Source organism: Lygodium microphyllum, chromosome 19 (assembly GCF_053477565.2).
Source record: "Lygodium microphyllum isolate KBCC chromosome 19, Lygodium_microphyllum_v1.1.10, whole genome shotgun sequence".
Lineage (NCBI taxonomy): Eukaryota > Viridiplantae > Streptophyta > Polypodiopsida > Schizaeales > Lygodiaceae > Lygodium > Lygodium microphyllum.
In genome coordinates this window covers 109,947,997-109,954,079 of record NC_141153.1, presented here as the reverse complement: position 1 = coordinate 109,954,079, position 6,083 = coordinate 109,947,997, and the positions used below count along the sequence as shown (strand labels likewise).

The 6,083-nt window shown below is 38.6% G+C and overlaps 1 pseudogene; it reads left to right on the top strand.

Annotated features, from left to right (window-relative positions):
- The first annotated feature begins 5,654 nt into the window (after positions 1 to 5,654).
- On the top strand, positions 5,655 to 5,865 carry LOC148020263 (protein transport protein Sec61 subunit gamma pseudogene; annotated as a pseudogene).
- Positions 5,866 to 6,083: the final 218 nt, after the last annotated feature.

Sequence of the window (6,083 nt, the reverse complement as noted above, 5' to 3'; positions counted from 1 at the left end):
AATCATTTGCATCGTTGTGGTGCAGGTCGACGAATGAACAGTACAAACAAAGATGGGGATAGTGATATGATACAAGCGCAATGTTGGAGAGGAGAGACACTAATGTCATACTGTAAGGTGACAGGCAGGAGTTACTGGAGTAGAGAAAGAGTTCCCTAGAAGAGAGCACGGGCAGATAATGCCTGGGAAGAGAGATTCAAGCTCTCTAATGAAGGTGGGTGTATGGATGTAGGTGAGAGATTCATGGGAAAGTGGAGAGAGCCAAAAATTCAAATTGAAATGACCTAATTAGTGGCCTAATGACTCATTATCTTGAAACCCACTTTGATACCATGTTAAAATATTGAGAATGCATGCTAAGGTGGATCATTGATGAGCAAGTAGACAATCATAATGAGACATAAGTAATGACAAAGAATAATAATTGATATTACTCAAGCATAATGCAAGTACAACTAAATGAGAATGATGGATCAAATGAGTGTGATGAGTGCCTTTTATAGGCTTACAATATGTGGTATTGGTAGGTGGAAAAAGGTGGAAAGGGACCATGATATTCACCAACTATGATTCTAATAAACCATGCATACATGACCTAGTCTAAGGATTTATTTGCAATGTGATCATTTGCCTTGCTATTCATTACAAAGAGGCTATAGTGGGTGTGATTGAACGTTTCTCAACACTTATGAGTCACTTGGCAACAACAATCTTGATGATGAACTTGATGTACCATCTCTTACTACACCTAGAGTTAGGCAAAGTAGGTATGTACCACCTCATGGGAGGGAATCACATAGTGCACCATAGCTAAGAAGGTTAGAGAGATTCAAAAAGCCTATTGATAGGCCAACTTATAGTGGGTATTTATCCAAACACTTTGCTTACATGACTAAAGTGATGGGTCACAAAGAGTCTACAAAGTTCAATGAAGCAATTGGTGATGAGAATTGGTGTGTAGCTATGGATGAAGAACATGCTGCATTGGGTTGAAAATGATACTTGGGATTTGGTCAGATTGCCTAAAGGTAAAACATCCATTGGCTATAAGTAGGTTTACAAAGTGACATGCAAAGCAGATGGATCTTTGGTGAGATATAAAGCATGATTGACTTTGCTAAAGGGTATGGGTAGCAATATAGTCTTGGTTATGAGGAGACTTTCAACCCAATTGCAAAAATGGCAACTGTGAGAACTATCATTGCTTTGGAAGCATCCAAGGAAGATTTGGTAGATGGATGTCAAAATTTCATTTCTAATAGGAGCTTTGGTTGAGGAAGTATATATGGAACATGCTGAGAGTGATGTACACTTTGATTATCCGAGTCATGTGTATAAGCTAAAAATGCGAAATGTAGATCGTAGTCACTAAGTAGATAGAGATAGGGTATGTGGTCTTGGTTATTTATGTAGATGACTTGATCATTACTGGAGATGATGACCATGGTATTGCTGAAATTAAATCCATGTTACGGGTGGAGAAGCGAAAGACCTGGGAGAGCTGAAATATTCTCTTGTGATTGAGGTAGTGACTACACCTCAAGAAATTTGGTTGCTACAAAAACCACATGCATAGGATATGTTGATCAAGTATGGAATGATGGATTGTAAGCCCATGGAAACATTGCTAGATTAAAATGTAAAGCTTGGAGTTGATGTTGGTAGTGAGATAGAGAATGTTACAATGTGGACAACCTGATCTATCTTACCATTACATATCCTAATCTCAATTATTCAGTGGGGCTGATTAGTTAGTTGATGTAGAAGCCACGTAAACCTCACTTAGATAAAGTTAGGAAGATTATGTGGTATGTGAAGGGTACTTTTGATTATGGGTTGTTTTATGAGTTTGGAAAGCCACTTGATTTGACATGATATACAGATGCTGATTGGGCTAGATGTGCATATGACAGATGATCAATTAGTGGTTATAGCTACTCTCTCTAGCACACAGAGACATAGTATAGAGGTGCAACCTTAGCTCCATATGAAGAAACCTTTCTCTTGAAATTATTACATGACTTGGATATACATATGGATAGGAAAGTTGCATTACATTATGACAACATGAGTAGTGTGTTGTTGACTAGTAATCCAATTTACCATGCTAGATTAAAGGACATAGAAGTTCATTATGACTTCATTAGGGAAATGGTACTTGCAAGAAAGATAGATCTGCTTCATGTGAAGACTGAAGACCAAGTAGCTAATATATTTACCAAATTTTTTAGTAGAGATAAGTTTGTTTTCTTCAGGGAGCTACTTGGAATACAACAATTGACTTGAGCTTGAGGGGGAGCGTTGAGAATTGAGATCAGTGATATTAACACTGAACTCTACATTGTACAATTGTAGCTAGATGTTACCAATCATGTGTGGCTTAATTATAATTTGGCCATCTAGTAAGGTTAGAGATGTTTGTTTAACTGTGACCTACTTGCATACATTGTATGTGTGACTTATGTTGAGAATAGCAAATGATGCTTGCCCATAGAGGCTAGATGTATGCCCTGAAGAGGCTAGAAGATAGAAAAATGATGTATACTTTAGGAAGAGATGTTCAAAATCCCATATGCACAGTGAGGAGAGTGGTACTATCCAAAAAGCTATAAAGGCATGTACTTGGTTGACACTCATAACAAGGTAATGGAACTATCAATTTGAGTCATTGTCCATCTTACACAAGAATGTGTTTATGAGTCCAAGCTAATCTATCTTGGAACATAATTCACTTGTGTAATAGCTAGTCTATCTAAGTCTATGCCATCATGAGTTCTATATTCATCTTCCATCTTCCATAGCTCCTGCGATGCTCTAGATTTGCACTTTAGACATGGTATTAGAGCCCAATCGGGCACGGCACTACTCCTACATCTCCGTTTCACTCTTATCTAGATCATCAGCTCTAGCTCAGCAGGACAAGTCTAGAACCCCATCTCCTACTCCTTCTCACTACTCTGCTTGGCAGCCATAGCCACCTTGCTTTAAGCTCTTAGATCTCTTCAACCAGACAAGATCTTGACAAGATTTCTTCTGGGGATCTCTACTCTTGCTCTTGAAGCTCCTCTCTGTCACCTCAAAGCTCAGCATTAGGTCATCTATAGCTGAGCATTGTCAACTGTGACAACTTCTGTTCTATGTGTCCTCCATAGCCAAACAAGACGTAGAGCCAATTGAGCTCTTGGATCTCACAGTAGAGGCCATATCTCATTACGCTTTCTTCTAAAAAAGTTGTTCAAAAACTCAGGGTGCAACTTCTTTCCAGAACATCTCATGACATTGAGCACTCTATGCTTTAGCATTTCCAAAATTTGTGGTCGCTATTCAGAATTGCGCCTGTTCTGTTTGTACAGTTAGATCTCCCTCTATGCGACGTGGTGCTCTTTGCAACCTTAGGGCTTCTAAACACCACCATTCAAGCCTTCTCTAGTGCTCAAATATCTTACCAAATTATGTCCTCTACGAACTACTATAAACAGAATACTAGTTGGACTGACTGTTAAAAACCCTCAGTCCATAGCTACTTTAATGACAACACCTATAAACAATGCCTAATATTGCAAAACTTTTTATTAAAATTGTACACAATTGGCACATTGTTACCAACTTTTTACATTAATTTAATGCAGACGCTTTGCTCATTGTTATTGTTTTTGGAGGTCATGTCTCTGCAATCTGTTGGCCAGGAGATGTCGATACAATGAAGTTTTTGTACGAGAGAAACGTGGTGCTATATATAAAAGCTGATAGATTTCCTTAGTGAATCCTAACCATGACCAATCTAAAAATTTCCCGTAGGGAATTATTATCACCTAGAGAAGATAAGATCTTGTGTTCTCTCCCATGATTCCCCTCTTTCCAATACCAAATTTGATTTTGCTTTAGTGAAAAGAGGCAAGTCTAGGAGCTTTGTGGTGGTTTGGCATATCGCCTAAGTAACATTTGCATGCCCCTTATAACCCGCAATGCAAAGCATAGTTCATTTGGGGTAGTTTGAATGTCAGTAGATTGGTTGCGTGACATAGAGTTCTTCAGCAATGTGCTAGCAATCTTTGAAGCTCTTCAGAGAAGCATGGAGCCACTTGAAGATGTGATGTTACTTGCACTTGTTATGTTATTTTTATATTCACTGATTGGACTTTAGTTCTTTGGGTCAGATCTTGCATATAGGTGTATAAGGCAGATAGATGGCCAAATGTCCTACCATGTAATATACTGTTCACATTTCTCAGATAGAGGACTTAAGTGCCAAGCAATTTAATATGCAAGAAAAGTGGTGGAAATCCAGATTATGGATCTTAGTCTTTTGACATGTTTCCATCATCCATCCTAACATTCTTTCAGGTTGTGCCACTAGAAGGTTGGAGCTTTGTCATGTATGTTATGGAGATTGTTAAGTTCAAATATGCAATGGCTTGCATTTTCACTCTTGTTGTGATTGTTGGATATTTCCTGGTAAATATTGTGGTTGTTGCAAATGGCGGAGTTTTCCTTCAAGTTTGTTATAAGCATCAGGCTCTTTTGAAGAAGAATAGAAACACAAAGAAGTTCAGTTTCTATAATACAACTATTCTAGCTAGCATTCTGAAAGATGTGGTACTTGAGAAGGACAAGAAACTGACATGGAGGGAAAGATTTAAAATCAAATCTGAACAAATGAGGACAAAATATCAATCTAAGGTTAATAATATGTTTTATGCAGAAAAGATTGTGGGCAATGCTACATCAATCAACACAAGAACCATAATAATGGTTTTATTAAGGTTTAGAAAGGGGGAGGGGAAAGGGAAGTATCAACTTACAATGTTGGAATTATTCATTCCCCAAGTTGTATCGTTACCGGTGAGTATTATCCTTGTTTGATTGAGATGGATCAAAGGAAAATGGATTTAGATGGTGCAAAGGGAGTTTTGAACATGATTGATTGGTCATCTTATGGTATTAAAGATGGACCAGGTGCAAAAACACTGTTGAGTTCGTATGTTGGATTTTTCCAAGCATTAATTATTTGGTATAGTTGCCAAGGTAAACAGTTAGAAGAGGACTTTGGATTGCTGAATGAGAATCAATTTCTCTAGATTTTTCAGCCAACCAGAAACAAAAATTGATGAAAACTGTTTAGTGCAAATATTTTGGAGCTTGATAAAAGGAAAGGGGAAAGAAAATGAATTACAAGAAAAATTAAAAAATTAGAGGGAGGAGAGGCCGTTGGAGGTTGTTGGGAAAAAGAAGGGGTCGTGAGTAGCAAGGAGGGGCGTTGATTGATGGAGAATATGAAGAAGATGCTGCAAGGGATGGCGAGTTGCCTGTTTGTTTGAAAATTTTCATAGGAGAATGGGGTTGCGAAGAGAAGGGGGCACCATCAATGAAGATGCACGGAGAGAGAGAGAGAGAGATGGATGGATCATGGATGGAATCGTTGAATTTCAGACTCTAGAGTCTGTTTATGGAGGTGTGGTGCTCAGGACTCTGCCCCTTGCAACATTGAATGGATGGCGAGGACAAGAGCGCCATGAATGAGAAAGAGAGAGAGAGAGAGAGCGCCATGACCTTAGCTCTTCATCTTTTGCATCATCGAGCCCCGTCTGTCTATGTGTGTGCATGTCTACCTAATTGCGTCCGTGTGTGGATGTTTGCGAACATCTTCTCCCGCCATGGATGCCATCGACACTGTTGTGAAGCCCGTCAAGGAGTTCACAAAGGATTAGCGTTCGTCTTTTCAAACGGTTCCATAAGCCCGGTCGCAAAGAGTTCTCTAAGGTTGCTTTTTGAACAACCATTGGGTTTGTGATAATGGGTTTTGTGGGCTTCTTTATAAAGCTAATTTTCATCCCGATCAACAATATCATTGTTGGATCTGGATAGTTTCTGAATCAAGAACACTAGATAGTGTGGAAAAGTGATATCGATTGGACAAGGTTGTAAAGAACTCCAAAGAGCTTAGAATTTGCTGTGGGACTTATAACCTAGTTATTTTACAAGCCACACTAGGATTTTAGTGGTACAGTTTTTACAAGGAAACATTTTGATTTGCTATTAGTAGTGTTGTCTGTAGTGCAACAGTGAATTGAATCGTATCCTAG